The sequence below is a fragment of the Anopheles aquasalis genome, chromosome Y (genome assembly GCF_943734665.1).
Source record: "Anopheles aquasalis chromosome Y, idAnoAquaMG_Q_19, whole genome shotgun sequence".
NCBI lineage: Eukaryota > Metazoa > Arthropoda > Insecta > Diptera > Culicidae > Anopheles > Anopheles aquasalis.
Window position 1 is genome coordinate 2996440 of NC_064879.1, and position 16604 is coordinate 3013043.

General features: G+C 44.0%; 1 protein-coding gene across 8 annotated transcripts in view; it reads right to left on the reverse strand.

Annotated features, from left to right (window-relative positions):
- Positions 1-14793: 14793 nt before the first annotated feature.
- The window catches only part of LOC126579772 (high mobility group protein DSP1), a 32364-nt gene continuing 30553 nt past the window's right edge, over positions 14794-16604 (reverse strand). For all 8 annotated transcript variants that reach the window (XM_050243360.1, XM_050243362.1, XM_050243367.1 and 5 more), the window contains one exon: positions 14794-16604. This exon is cut by the window's right edge and continues 2768 nt beyond it. The gene's annotated coding sequence lies outside the window, so the exon portion shown is untranslated.

Below are 16604 nucleotides of genomic sequence, written 5' to 3' on the forward strand. Positions count from 1 at the left end.
TCGTCGTCGTCGTCGTCGTCGTCGAGCATATTGATCGATAATGTCTCGTCAGTCAGGGGATGTAATGGATTCATCTTTTCTCGGACTGCGGAAGGTAGCACAAGTAACATGCACACGCACGCACGCACACAGAAACACAAAAAGACACACTACAGGGTGAGGCAAAAAAGACTGCAACACATTTAAAACGCCATATCTTTTTCATTTTTGTTTGAATTTTTTTGAGTAAAACCAAAAAATGTCGGGAATTTCATAAACTTTCAGAATCAGTTTAGTTTTTTACGGTATGCTACTGTTTGGATGAGTTATGGTCTAGAGACGGTAGAAGAAACCATCGCTCGTTGCCCGCAGGGTGCTTTGTGGCATTTTTGGCTCATTCTTGGAGAAGCGTTTGCATAACCTGTTCAAAACTATTTCATTTTTTAGGTCTAACCTTGCCCTTCAAAATGCCGCAAACGGAGAAGTCCTGCGCTTTTTGCGCCCATAGATATTGACAGCCAATGAGACATGGAAATGAAGTGTGGAACGTTTTTTTCTCTCGCCCATCTCATGTCTCGCGGTTGCGTTAAGAGAAATTACAGAGTCCTTTTGGTATTTCACATGAATTGTCTGCATTTCTAGGACCTGCAATGAACCTTTTAATAGCTTTGGCAACAGTAATTTGTTGATTTATCTCGGATCCACCGAACAAAAATGTGCGAATAATGCGAAAAATTGCGTGTTATCGCATCTCAACCCATTATCAACCCCGGCTTATATGTCCTGGTGGCCTGCCGAGGGTGTAAGTCATCAGCTGACTTCTCTGGCAACTAAACCCTATCATTTTTTTCGTTTAAAAACTAAAGGATAACGAATGGTTTCTCATTAAAGAAAACCAAGTTCGGAACTTCATCACTCGCGACCAAGCTAAGTAAGGCCTCTTCACGGTCTCAAGACCATAATTCATCCAAACAGTAACAAACCGAAAAAAACTAAACTGTTTCTGAAAGTTTATGAAATTTCCGCCATTTTTTGGTTTTACTAAATAAAATCCTAACAAAAATGAAAAATATATGACGTTTTAAATGTGTTGCAGTTTTTTTGCCTCACCCTGTATATTATTCGTTTGAAGGCGATCGACACGAAGGAAACAGGAAACAAAATGTCCGGTGTGAGTCAATCCAAAAACTACTGTTTCAGTAGACCAAAGAGTAGAACGAAAGAAGTTAAAAAAAACAGCTGATAAGAAAACGAAAAAGCAGAAAAATCGAACGAATAATTGACACACAAAAAAAAACTCCTAAACTCTATACGGTGTTGTGACAGCCCTTTTACTTACTATATATATATATATATATATGCTCCGAATCGTCTTCACGTGATGTGATAAACGCCATTAAAGAACGGGGAAAAGAGATAGAAATTAAACTAGCAGGAAGACACGGAGAGTGAGTTAGAGAAGAGAGTTGTAAAAAAAACACGGGCAAGTGTAAATGTGTGTACGAGAAATAGTCACCCGGGGGAGCAGAAAGTGGAAAAGAAATGGAGCAAAAACCGAGAGATACTTTTCTTTTATATAGATTCATATTTATTAATGTAGCAAGCCGCAAAGCACACACACAGTTGGCAACGCAGCAGGCAACGATACAAAGTGGATAAACAAAAAAAAACGAAGAAGAAAACATAGTGATAAGCTGTTTGGCACACCCAGTGACAGAACAGAGAAGCCCATCCAAAAAACCGAAAAAGTTTAGCATCCTTTTATACAAACGTGATTCCAGCGCAGCAACACCGACACACAGATTTTACATACAGACCCACACACACACGCACAGAGACACACATGTGCAGCTGTTCACAGTACTTCACACACTAAGCGCTTGCACCGAAGCGGGCAAGCGCTGAAGCGGCCAGTGGTCTTTTACTCTGAATTAAAAGAAGAGAAAAAGAAGAAAAAAAGAGAAGAAAAACAATCAGCTGAAAGTTTGTGTGGAGTTTGTAAAAATCGAAAGGTGCGTAGTGTGTGTGGGTGTGTTTGACCGTCCTTACAATCACTTGGTGATCAGGCACTGTTTCTTTGGCGGTTTGGCCGCTGAGCTAGCTGATAAGAATGTTGCTGTACCGAACCATATACCCGCAGAACGAATGTCAGCATTAAAAAAAAAAAAAGAAAATCCCCTACCAGCAGCACGGAGAATTCATATTAATGTGTATTTATAGGTATATATATGACTATGTATGCATATGTATGATGTATATGTATTTCTATATATATATTTATAGATACATTCGCCATATTTAAAACAGAACAACGCACACACGCTCTTGATATGAAGAAAAACAAAACCAACCACTTTTAATATTCGTACGTCAGTGTATTTTAGAGAGCAATAATGATCAATAGTACTATAATTAAATTACTGAAGAAATGAGACAGCCGGAAAGCAAAAGAGCGCCACAAATGGGCCCCTAGTGCAGCGAATGTGTAGTGATAAGCGCACGCAAAACATGGATCGTGCTGCACCCGCTGATCTGCAATCTAGTATTAAGTAAGAGAGAGAGAGACAGAGAGAGAGGCAGAGAGGGAGGCAGAAAGAGAGAGAGAGAACGATAAAGAGACAGAAGAAAGAAAGCAGAAGCGATGCAGAATGGAATGATTGTGATAACGTTGAAACTCTTAAAGTGTGCATACATCTACATAGCCCACCACCCCCTCTCCCCAAAAGAAGGGTGACAGATGACAAAACCAAATCTTAAAATATAGAAAGAAAGGAAATTCGTAAGTGAGATGAAGAAAGAGAGAAACACAGAGAGAGAGAGAGAGAGAGAGAAAAACTTGATGGAAATCTCACTAGCATTGGAGGAGATATATATATATACATACATATAAATATTAGCTATTTTCTCGAAGTCCTCAAGCAACTAGCAGGCTAAAAACACACACACACACATCCTCACACACCCACACATAACAGGAGCGAGCGGTTCTGCATGCATGTGCCTAGGTTTCCTTTTCCAAAAGCAGGCAACGTGCAGTACGGGGCGGCGTCTCTTACCATGGGGCTCTCGATTGGGTCGTCCGGATCTGGCAATGGTTTCAATAAGGCAAACATGTCCGGACGGCCCAGGCCAGTCTGGCCCAGCATGCCAGTTCGCGCGTGATGTAAAAAAAAATTAAGAAAAAAATACTACTAAAAGAAAATGAAAAACAATTCAAAGCAACCGCGCACGCACGCACGCACAGGCACGTGGATGGTGCGTGCGAAATTGATAACAAATTAGCCACAACATAAACGGGAACGTTGAGAAGAACATAACGAAGCAACCGAGCAGACGACACAACACAAAGGGTTATATTAGAAGGGGCAGTGAAATTACAAGTAGAAAAACGAGAGCAGGAAGGAAGGGAAGGAAGGATAACAAAAAAAACAATGCAAGTGGATTTTACAAGCAACAGAAAAAAAAGAAAAGAGGAAGACGACGAAAAAGAAGAAAAACCAAGGAGATGAAGAAAGAGAAGTTAGTAAAACACTTTTTATATTCTCCGCCCAGTAAGTATTTCGATTCAATTATAATGTGTGTTGTACATCTTTCAGCTCTATTTCCAATTACCAAACAAAGCGAAGAAAAACGAAGAAAACAAAACAAAACAAACCAAAACGCGAAACGAAATGAAAAGAGAGGCGATTGTACGTGGAAAACTAATCGAGAAAAGGTACTTTTTGAACGTGTTAAAACATGGTGGATGGGTGGAACGGACTGATGGAAGGAAAAATGCCGGTTGGCATGTCGGTCGAAGGGTACATGTACAACGTAAAATGATTACCTTTGTTAGCACAAGGAGGAACACATCTGCCGTCCGGGCAAATGTTAGGCGAAAAGAGAGAGAGAGAGAAATGTGTGAGATAGATAGAGAAAGAGAGAGAGAGAGAGAGAGAGAGAATGAGAGAGAAAGTGAAAGAAAATGAAAATTGACGCGTGGAAGCGACGAATGCAACGAATTACTGGCATTGAAGTGAAGCAAGGATGGCCAGCCAGCCAGCCAGCCAGCCAGCCTTCCCCCTTGGTGGTGGTGCAATGGAGGCGCCCGGTAGATCCAACAGAAAATGGCGTTGGAATTGGCATAGTAGCAAGCAGCAGGTTTTTAGGCAATTTTTCACAAAAAATATTTACTACACTCCATACACACACTCACGTAACACACAAACACACACGCGCACACACACAACCTGAAACACACACACTCACATAGCACATGAGGAACGCAATTGTTCGACTAATGAATGAGGTGGCCCTCATTTTTAATGTTAGACAAATCCTTCAACATGCACACCACATGCACACAAACGGGTTCAATCCGAGCAACAACACAAAAACGCAGTGAAAGAAAGAAAAGGAAACAGAACAAAAAAAATGGAAGAAAGGTTATATTTTTTGCAACAAATGCTTTCGGTGTCCATTTTAAATGCGAAATGTAAAGCGCAAAAAGGGGGGGGCGAGAAGGAAAGAGGACGCGAAAATCAATTGTTTCACAACGATCCTGGAACGAGCCCGTAGCGGTAGGGAGCAGCGCAAGAAAGGCACACGGAGTCTTACAGCTAGGGACAGTGACGGAAAGATTAACTGAGGAAACCCACGGTGTTCAATCAAGACATCGCCACCTTTCCTCCCCTTCTTCCCCAGCCCCTTTCCTACAATCTCGAAAACAAACCGGACAGGACACCGAATCCAAAAAAAAACAAACACCGATCAAACCGATACACATACAGATAAACAATAAACGATAAGCAAAAAAAGAAAGGGTGCTGCTGCTAGACGCGGGAAGACAATGTGATAGTGAGGAGTGAGCTGCCAAACGATGCCAAGCAATATAGCCACTGTAGGGCACTCCTCCTCCGCCACGAGCTCCATGACGTTTTTTATTTGTTTTTTATTTTGTGTTATGCTCACCATCACCATCACCACTGTAACATTCGCGTGCGAGAGAGAGAGAGAGAGAGAGAGAGAGAGAGAGCGAGCGAGAATGATCCTTCTGCAGCGAAATAGGCTTTCCATTTTCGTTTTCCAGTTTGGTTATTTAACTATTCGTCCCGTTGAACAAAAAACCGAAAAACACGAAAACGCGAGGTGGACCCCGCGGGGGCGTGTGCCAGTGTACGTACACGCCGAAAGCGCAGAACGCGCGCAGGAAGAAAACAAAACAAACTGACACAATAATATTTTTTGATAAGACATATTTTTACAATCAAGCACTCAAAGCAGACGACGAGGAAGGAGGTTTGTTGCGAAAGTCCGAAAACCAAAGAAGAAGTCCAACAAAAATAAAAGGAAAACAATTCAAACCCACCCCCAGATCAACCGATTTCGCATACAGAGAGAGCGAGGGGGAGAGAGAGAGAGAAAGGAAGAGAGAGAGAGAGAGAGAGAGAGAATGAATACAGAAACCTTCCCTGAAAGCAATAAACCAATAAGCGCAACCACGACCAACCACAACTCCAAGACTCCAGGGAGCACTCGAGATTAGAATGCGGAGGCCTACCGAGCCCGAGTCTCGGCACCTTGGCCGTAGATTCCCCTGCCAAATAGACAACAGCTGGGCCACCGACACACCGATATATACAATACCTTTACATAGATATAAATATAAATATAGGATATAACGTTGCAAGCAGTCGTTGAGTGCAGCAGCAGCAGCAACAACAACAACAACAACAACCACCACCACCACCACCATCATCCCACATACAGCCAACCACAACAAATGCCATTGGCAAAATGCAACGGAAAGAAAAAACATAAAATTATGCTTTCATTGATCATTTCACCGTAACAATTAATCGCTGGAAAGGAGGGTGCTTCAGCGCCCGTTAAGTTTTGCGATCAATTGGCAATCGAATGGTGATGGTCATCACCATCTCAACTCATTCCTCTTCCTTCAAAGTAAATGCAAGATGCCCCCCCCCCCTTCTAGAAATCTTTTCTGCACGAATCTCTATCCTAAAACGGGATACAAAGACGCGACATTAGGCCAACAGAACATTGGTGCAGCAGAAGAAACCAAACGTCAAACTGAATCGAAAAAAAAGAATGGGAAACTTACTTCTTACTTCGTCGAAACAATCAGCAAATAAAAACGCAAACAGCAAGCTCTGGTTGGCACCTCCGAGGGACAGAGAGAGACAGAAAGAGAGAGAAAGAGAGAGAGAGTGCGTTTGTATGTGTGAGAGTGTGTGTATGTGTGTGTCTATCGGCAGTAGCTAATGGAATGTAACAAAATCAACACGCAAGCAAGGATGGAAAAGAAAGAAAACAGCAAAAAAGTGAAGGAAACTGTACAATAGAATAGCATAACAATCGTGTTCTGGTCGCAAAGAAAGCGTAGAAAACGAACTTCTTAAACATGCAACCACACACACACACACATACACACCCACACATACACACCCGAGCACTTGGCAAGCAGAACACAAGCCAGGATCAGCATTTGGTCATCTATGTCTACGCAAAAACAAAAACAGGATTAAAAACTGCAGGAACTGGTTGAAGAGTGTGCAGAAGAGACTGAGAGAGAGTAGAAAAGAGGGTTTAAAAAAAGGGGTTGAGAAAGAGAGAGAGAGAGAGAGAGAGAGAGAGAGAGAACAAGAGAAAGCTCAAAACTTGGGACCGGAAGTAGAGCAAACAGGTGAAAATGCAAATAAAGGAAGGAAAAGCCGAAGGTAAAGCGAACGCCCGAACCCCCCTTATTGGAAAAGAAGCAATAAACTCACAATGCTACCGCACAAAGTGGACACACACGGGGTCCACTGGTTGGGTGCAATCGATCGCCACAAGATCGATCTCACCTTCCGAGTCGAAACGAAGCGGTAAGAGCGGGTTACCCGAAATTTTCCGGCCAGTCTTTCGTGCACACCAGCCTGTGCGAACAAACAGTTGCGGCCTACATGAAACACAGCGCGGAAGCCCAGTAGCTGAGTAGGCCGCCACAACAATTAGGGCAGAGAAAGAGAGAGATAGGCAACGGTGGTCCGATGGATGCGTAGATGGATGGGTACGCACGCGGGGAAGGTCGACAGATGTGACCAGCGGAGCGTGGCAGGATGAGACAACAAAAAAAAAACACACACACACAACATATATTAAATTATGTGGAAAAAGAAAACCAACCAAAAAACAAACTTCTTAATTCTTGTTGTAATAAATGTTATATTTATTGAAAAATAAGCTTCGTTCGCGCGTGTTTTTCGGCTTTTCAGCAGTATTCGCTTCGACCATCGCTATTCGGAGATGGCGTTTGAACACTTGCGTGCGTAGTAATTGTTCTTTTTTCTTAAAATCACTACTTTTGATGCTTGAAAAGTGTAAACTTTGAAGAAAGAAAAAAACGTTTTAACGGCAGACAACAATACAGCAACAGAGTGCAGATCGAATCCAACAAACGCTGCAACCAAGCTATAAACGACAAATTTCTTTCATTTGTGATTTGCATTTCTTGTGTGTGTTTTTTTTTTTTTTTTTTGAGTGAAAACCAAAAGCAATTCTGCGCCAGTCCGCAGCCGTGCCCTGGCATGCCAGTTTGGTGGCAGTTTTTCGGCTTTCCACTCTCCCGGTAATTACAAATTCCACATCTGTTACAGGCAGACCACCGGGCGCTCGCTTAGCTGGGCACTCGGGAAGTGGTCCTTCCGTGGTGCGACCCGTGATGCCGTGATGCCCCGTGTGATGTCTAGTGGTTTTTGTGGGTGCTGTAAATTTTTTTCGATTTTTTTTTTTGTTTTTGTTTTTGTGAGTGGCTCAAAATCTAATTTCGAATGCTCGCACTTTTAATCGTCTTTTCGCGTTGAACGATATCAAGCGAAACGATGTGGGACGAATGGGATGGCCTCCCCATGTGGCATGTGTGTAGGACGCGGTAGTGTAGCAGAAATTGAGGTTTACGAGCTGCACCAACAGTTTTCCGAACGTTCGTTTGTTCAGGGGCCAAAGGGGGGGCTCACCTTCCGGGCACATGGGCGGTCGGGTGAGTAATGCTCAATCAATCCACAAAACACACCGCGCCGTTCCCTTCCCCTTTTTCACCTTCTCCTCCTCCTCCTCCTCCTCCTCCGCCTCCTCCTCCAGCGCGTGGTAGCACCGCACAGAACAGAACAGAACATCTGCAATCACAATCGCAATTGCAGTTGTTTCCCCGCTCCCGTGCGACCACCGGCCGCCTCCGGAGGGGTATAATAAGTATATTTTTAGTTTCCCTGCATCCGGGCCCTGCCCGGACTCCCTTGACCCATTTCACCCATTTGGCGTGTGCCATTTTCTAACCGCCCCCGGGGGAGGGGCAGCCCGAGCCCTGAAGAACGAGATAAAGCTGGAATAGCCTACTAGCGATCTACCTTCACAACTCACCCTGCATTCCGTGGAGGTGGCGGTTGTGTGATGGTGTGGTGTGCAACAGGCGGATTAAAACCGGGGGCTAAAAGGTATTTACAGCTTTTGTTTTTTTTTGCATTTTGGTTGGCAACTTTTCTTCCATGCTTCAAACAAGGCTGATTCTGCCAAGAGCATTTTGTGATCGTTTTTTTGGGATCATTCGAAGGGAAACTGACCAAGAAATAGATTTTTTATAAGTCGCGCCCCATTTTTTTGTCAATTACTACGATTGTGGTACTAAAACCAACATTTTCCTTGTCGGTGCCCATCCACCGTAGCATAAAAACTACTGATCGGAGCGATTTGAAATGCTTTTGAACACGTAATCTGTACTCAAACTCTTTGCCGGGTAGCACCGGTTGAGTTTTCATTAAAAAATCATCATAGTTTTGTTTTTGATCGAATAGATCTGAATCTATTCCCGAACTGAATCGAGTAATCGAAGATCGGAATCGTAAAAATCTGCCAAAAATCGAAAATTTGGTAAACCAACACAAAAAACGATCGGAACTTACAATCTATGAAAAACAAAACAAAATATTGATCGACACCGGAAAAGGTACCTTATGGCTGCCATGGATGAAGTTTGTAACAAATCGTCCCCCAAACTCCATTCAATTACTCTTGAGCACTTGTCGTTTCCTATGACACTCCCTTGAGACAATAAAATTAAATGTTTTCTTCACAAAAAAAATCGTCATAAATGAGCCCTTTTCTTTACCCGCTTTTTTAAACCTTAGTCCTTTAAAAGGGGGACTTTGGTAATTTCTGGTCAAAAAAAGGCCCGTTTTTGACGATTTTTTGTGACGTAACCATTCAACTTTATTTTTTCAAATGAGTGGCATATTAAACAACAACTTTTGAAGAATTTTTAGTTCTATTTTGGGGAAGATTTATTAAAAACTTCATCCACGGCATCAAATTTATGATGGTGCGTTTGCGAAAAGGTACCTTTTCCGGCTGCCCATCGCAACTCCGTGATGGGTCATCAGAAAAACACAAATCGATACTCGTTTGAAAGATGATAAGTGTATCCAGATATCCCTGTCGAGTTTTTGTCGAAATTCTTACTTTTCGATTTTTGGCACATTTTTTAAATTGATGAAAAGTGATGCTTGAAAAACGCGATTTTGAAAGATTTGTTTAGCAAAAAGTATCAACAATTTTCATGAAATTCCATCGGGGCTACCTGGCACAGAGTGTACAGATTTTGTGTTAAAAATTGCAAATCCACCGGCCCAGCAGTTTTCACGGTACTGCATGGGCACCGGCTTTGAAAACGCGTTGCGCATTTTCGAAAATCTGTACCTTTGCCAGTTTAGCTAGCGATTGATCCAAAAAAAAAATCGACATTGTGCTGCTTGAAAGGATCAGCATTCAGGGAGAAAAAGTGGCAAAACTAACTAAAAAAAGATCGATTTCCCTTACCTGGCGAGTGATCGAGCGATGGAGCGCGATGGCCCCGCGGGCAAAATCCGTTTCGACTCAGCCTTTTCTGGTTTTCTCTCTCCCCAATGGAGCGTGTGTTTTTTTTTTTCGAGCGCGCCTGCTTGCCTGACGAGAAAAGCGGAGCGGAGTGTTGGGTCCGCCAGAGCCAACCGGAACGCACACCCCAAAAGGACCCGCGAATCGAACAAACGAACGACTACAGCCTGATCAGACCCGTGCCTTGGTGATGGCGAATCCTCTTGTCACTGCCCTGCCCCCCTTTCCCTTTTGATAGACGCTCTCCAGTTTGTTTGTTTTGGTGTTGGGTGTTGAAAGCGGGAACCTTAAAAAGTTCCAGTGTTTATTGCTGATTGGGGGTTTGATGGGTTTTGATTGATTGGTGTGAGAACAAAACGAACGCGCAGCGGTGGTTAAACGGTGTTAAGCGTCGGGGGTGGGTTAGGGGGAACTGCTACTGAACGGAGCAGCTAGTTGGCTGGCGTTGAATTGCGCTTCCCGATCGCTGGACGGCTTCTCGGTAGTCGGAATCGCTGCTGCTGCTCGTCAAAGTTGTAGCGCCGGAAGGAAGTGAGGGTGGGGCCATTACCGTTCCGGCCCCGCCGTTGACGGCGTGGCGTGACGCACCGCAAACAGACCAGGACCTGCGCCAACCAGTGCCAGCAACCGCCGCCAGTTGTTCGGCGTGTTGGGCGATCGCTACCGCCAGTTGGGCCACTCGGTGGGCACCCGTTCACACGGTGCGGCGCGACCGGTTGCGCTGTGGAAGCGGGAACAGCAGCAGCATCCAGTCGTCGACGATCGCACCGATTGAAGGCACGGTGCGCAACAATGAGCCGCTGGTTCGCTGCAGCAGCATCAGCAGCAGCCCGTAGAAGGCGACGGGCAGCATCGGTAGACTGATGTGGAGCACCGTCAGCAGCAGGACCAGTGTGCGCCAGCTGGGATAACGCAGGCGCTGGCCCTGGTGCCACTCCGAACCTGCGGCTGAACGGCGATGGGAACGGCGAGCACGGCCGTTCCGTGGGTTGCCAGCGGTCCCTCGCCGAGGCCCCGGCACGGCCATACAGTTGTGGAAGCGTACGAACCCCATGGTGAAGGTGAAGGGTGTGATCAGCTCGACCAGCAGCAGCGGTTCCGGTTGTTGGCGGTCTGGGTGGCAGCGGCGGCGTCGGCGGTCGTTCCTCCGGTTCCCGCTCCCGCTCCCGCTCCCGCTGCTCCTCATCCTCAGCTTCGGGGATCGTGGCCAACGTAGCATGGAACGGTGCCTGGTAGATCCCGCGCCCGGAGCGTCCCCGAAACACGTACTGCTCACGTCCGTAACCGTTAGTCGGCATGTACTGTACTCCCGGACTCCCGACCACAATCACGATCACTAAACGAGGGGGGGGGGGGACGACTCTTACGCGCATCCAGCACACCACACGCACAGCGGATTACTGATCGGTGGCAATCCGGAGCCGAAGCCGAACACCAGGGATCAACACTTACGTGACAGCTGTGGTTCGCTCGGATTTCCGGCAGGTTGAGTTCGATCGCGCCTCGTAGGTGTCGTGCATTCCACGGGGGCGGGGTGGGGCCGATCCGATCCGATCCGATCCGATCCGATATCCGAACATTTGCTGGTGGCTGGTCGAAGTTTGCAGTCGATCACAGTCGGTTAACAGACAAACAAAAAATAGATACAGTAGGCATTTATCCGCCCCTTGCAAGAAGCTACGGTTTTGGGGTGATTTTTCATGGAAACCCTGCGGCCAAAACTGTGTATCACAAATGAATATGTTTTGTTTTTTTTTAATGCTTTTTTACTATGCTTTTTTATATTTTTACCAAAAATACCTCCTAGAAACAAAGATATAACGACAAAAAAAAAAACAGTCGAGCAAAGTAAGAAAAACACGTTTCTTCACGGTTCTTCACGATGATTTTAACATTTTTCCCTGCAAGCTGATCCTTTCGAGAGCATTGTGTAACTGGTTTGGATCAATCGAGGAAAAACTGACAGAGATGGAGATTTTTGAAAATTCGCGTTTCATACAAGGCTCCATGCCGTTTGCGCGTTTCCAACATTTTCAAAGTCGGTGCCCATCCAGTACCGTAAAAACTACTGGGCCGATCGATTTGAAACTTTTAACACATAATCTGAACACTTGTTGCCAGGTAGGCCCGTCAAGATTTTATGAAAATTGTTGGTACTTTTTTTTAAACAAATCATTAAAAATCGTGGTTTTTGGGCAAAATCATAAAATGCGTCACTTTTCATCAACTTCAAAAATCTGCCAAAAATCGAAAAATAGGACTATCAACAGAAACTCTCCGGGCAATCCGGGAATATCGATTTGTTTGTTTCAGATCATCCGTCATGTCGCTACGATGGGCAGCCGTAAAAAGTACCTTATCGGCGACATGCCTACCAAAATTTGATGTCATGGATTACTTGTTCAATTAATGTTGCTCACTTCAATACCAAATATTCCTCAAAAGTTGTAGATTAATATGCCATTTACTGGAAAATATAAAGTTGAATGGTTACGTCACAAAAAATCGTCAAAAAAGGGCCTATTTTTGGTCCGAAAATACCGAAGCCTACCCGTTAAACGAACTGAAATGCATCGTTGAAATTGAGAGAAAACATGGTTATTTGATTATTGTGGAGTTAAAAACTGTACAAACCCCGAGAATGAAATATATGAGGGTGGATACACTTTTTTTGCGTGCTGTTTTCGTACCGTGTACGACTGTTTTGGTCATATCTTTGGTTCTAGAAGATATTTTCAAAAAATGTAAAAAGCATAATAAAGGAGAATAAACGAAACGAAACTATTGATATGTGATACACAATTTTAGGCTGAGAGTTTCGTTGAAAAATCCGTGAAAACGTAAATTGCTTGCAAGGGGTATCATCAGTATCAGTATTTATTTTGACAACAAAAAAACAGATTTTATGCAAACTGGAAGCATTTTCAAGCAAAACCATTAGAGGCACCTGCTCCAAAACATCACTGCTCTAGCGGGACGTGGATTTTATGTTCTCTTTAGTCAGCACCGGGCTGAGTCTTTCGGGGGCGATATAAACCCATTCGTGCGGGAATTCGTTGCTGGATCGAACGGTGGAAAAGTCTCGACGGCGGCCGCGGTTTCTTCGTCCTCAATACTTCGATAACAAATGCATCGTTTCAGCCTTTCACCTATTAAGTGACGCTCTAGATGTTGCTTTTGGCTGATCTTTGACCAACCGATGCATGGAGGATCTTAAGATTGTCGCCTCTTTTGCAAACTACTTCGTAAGGGATCGCCCTGGATTTCGCGTCACTTTTGCTTTCGCCGATCTTGCTACTTTTTCAGTGCGCTCAAATTGTTATCGACCACTACCGCGATTCTTGGGCCTTGGTCCTCCATTAAAAGAGCGTTGATTAATTTCTAAATTTAAATTACATTACTACAAATTACGAATTATACACATTTCAGTAAATTTCAAATTTCAATCTCAAGATCAATGTTTAACTGTGGGTAATGCAGCAAATAGCTCGTAATTTATAGATAAAAACCATGGCAAAACAGAAAAGCCGATAGCTCCTCTTTAATGTAAAAGAAGCCCCGTAAATGGCGAATGGCTATACCGAAGCAGAAGAACAGTCACTGCTGCGCCGAACTTTCCCCCTCCCTCAAAAGACTCAATTGAACTCAATTTCCCGGAATCGACTCGGGAATCGATACCTATGAAGCGGCCATCCCTGTGGGTAGGCTGACCTTGATCATGTGGCGTCTATCTAAACTTTATCAATACTGTTTGGGGAATTTATTAATTGTGACCTTGGCCCTACTAAGCAACGGGAGTCAGGTAGCAGGTAGGTGGCGAATACGAAAACGAAAGCGGAATCTAAAACAAAACAATCAACAACTACGGCGAATGCTGGTACCAAAGGAACAGTTACTACTGCGCTGCGCCGAAGATTCCCCCCCTGAAATTCCCGGAATCGATCTGGGTCGGAGTCGACTCGGGCTCGGCATCGACTCCGGTTTTTTTTTGCAGGCGAAATCGTAATGGAATCGTGCGTGCGATTCCGGTGCGCAGGAATCTTAACCCTTATTTCGGACGTTTGGAAGAAGCTGAAGAACGGTCCTTTTCGTTTGAAAATTCAGAATTAGAGTGTTTTATTTTCTCAATTTTCCGGTTTTTATACAGGCTTTGGGCACGAACCTGCGATCTTCCCTTTCGTCTAAGCTGCAGCTCTATCCTTTTCACCCGCATTCGCATTTCCTTTTGGTGCCACACATTTGCTGCACTGCTTTGCTAACGCGGCTGCGGCTACTTACTTTTGCTCTTCTTAAATGCCCTCCGATTTATAGCTCGCCATGTTTGGAGACGCAGCACGACGAACGCGAGCTTCCTCGCCGTGGAAGAAATCCGACAGAAGCAACGATCGGTACAGTAGCAGGACGAGCACGGGGCTAACGTTATCTACCAACTGCGTTGTGAAATGCCGCCGAAAGCGCTGCTCGGCTGCTGCTGAGAGTTACGAGCCATTCGAGCACTGCAAAAGGGGTGGAAAAATTGGGAAAATGGACCATTCCAGCATATCTTTAACGGAAGTACCTAGAAGAACATCTTTGTTTAACAAAAAGTGGAACTGGCACTGGAGATCAGTGCTCAAATATGGACGTTCTACCTACCATTGCGGTTCTATGGCGACTGGCATTAATCGTACACTATGACTATGAGAATGACAAATCGAACGAGGATCAGGGGATCAAGGTTTCAACAAACCGGGATGTTTTCGCCGCCACTGCACAATCCAAACACAATCGGGGGGGGGGGGGGAAACAACCAAACGAACGAGCAAACTGCCAACACTGAAAAGAGAGCATTTCACAGGAGCCTTTTTCTCGTATAGACACAGCGTTGCGCACCACCGCACCGGGGGCAACAGGATTAAAGCACAGAACTTAATATTTTCAAACTCTACTGTTGCGTAATTTATTCCGCTCATTTTTTTTTTGTTGGTTTTTAAAGAGTACACTTCCATCGCTCATCTCTGCGCGCGCGTGTCTTCTTCCCTTCCTTCTACCTCCCTATCGTACCGCGCATACGTGTTACCATCTGCTGCTTCTTTTTCTTCTCTTGCTTCCTAATCTCTAGTGTCCGGTGTTTTTTATGCTTATGATGATTTTGTATTTTTGTTTTCTTACTTTTTTCTTGCTTGTATTCATTACTTTATTATATGACGTTGTTGCGGGTTTTTGCTTAAATTTTCTTATCTCTTGATTTGCTTAGTCTTGCTCCGTTTCAATAGAACAGTGAACGAAACCAAACCAAAACATAATTAAAAAAAAACGTTTTCACTAATTCTAGAAGAATATGATTTTAAACATGATAATGAAAAAGCAATAGAGAAATTAAATGTTAAGTAAATCCAACTATAGTCAAATTGAATTTAGACTAATACCTTCTACATGTCATCATTTGTAGTAAGACTATTACGACACTCAAGGGCTTTCTCCGCTCCTTGCTTCCTTTTCCGCCGACGGTTTACCGCCAAACCAAAAGCAAAGTTTACAAGATCCTACTTTCGCCTGGAAGTGTGATCGTGGCTCAGTTTACAGGTGCACTCGTGGATTGGATTAAAAAAAAAACCAAGTGCATCATGGAATCTATTCCCATTTCCCCGGTCTCTTTTCTCCGCCGCCTGCCTTAGCCGCTGGTTATATGCTTCATTTCTAAACTGGATTGTTGCATCATCCAACACGTCTTAAGAACGAAACAGTCGAAATATCCCCAATAATCTATTGGAGAAGGCCAAGATTGCTTAGCAGTTTAGTTGTTTTTGTTGTGCCAATCATATATGCTTACATGCACTTGTTAAACCATTCTGTTGCGTCGTTAGAAACTGATGCAACCTTTCTTTACCATGCGCCCAAACTGCGATGTTTGCCTATGCTTTTTTCTTGTTTGATACTTTTCTCTAAATTATTTTTCTTTATCTCCCTTCCTGCCACTCGTTTGCTCTATTTCATTACTATCGTTTTACATGTCCACCCTTCCATTATGCCTTTTACATTCTTATTAATGAATTTACTCTTACTTTTGTCCTATAAAATTTTACCTTCGATCTGTTTGCTCTGTTTTTTTTTTCTTGTCGCTTGTTCAACTTAATAACGGACCGTCAGAAATATTTCAAAAGATCTTTACTTTCTAATAACCAGTGGTCGTCGACAGCAGTGTTTACACAAATAGTTTCAGTATTACGTGAGAGGTGGTGCTCCTAACCAGAACTCTTGCACCTTCTGTTTCCTCTCTCTCTCTCTCTTTCGATTATTTTCCCTAGCAAGCAGAGAAAATTTTAAAAACGTACCAGCAACAGAAACACATACAACATGATGTCTGGTACAGAATCCTTGAATTGTCCTCTTCGCACGTCAAAGGACGGTTAACGTTTCAAATGCACCAACACACACACGCGCATACACACATGTACAGAGGCACAGTTACACGTGTGTTTCAAAAATCCGAACATCTCTATTCTCTAAGCAGTTGTAGTTTTACTTCGGACCGGTATCGGACCGTTGGGCTCGTGCCCTGGGCAATAATTAGTTAAATAACCCAGCACGAGTTAAACTTGCGGCGCGCTAGTTCTTATTTATGTTTAAAAAGAAAGTCTCGCGCTAGTAAGAGAAACGTACGGCTCCCATCCGCCCTGACATATTCTAAAAATAACAGCAATCCAGGGCTGCAGTCGAACTGGACCTTTGTTTTCATG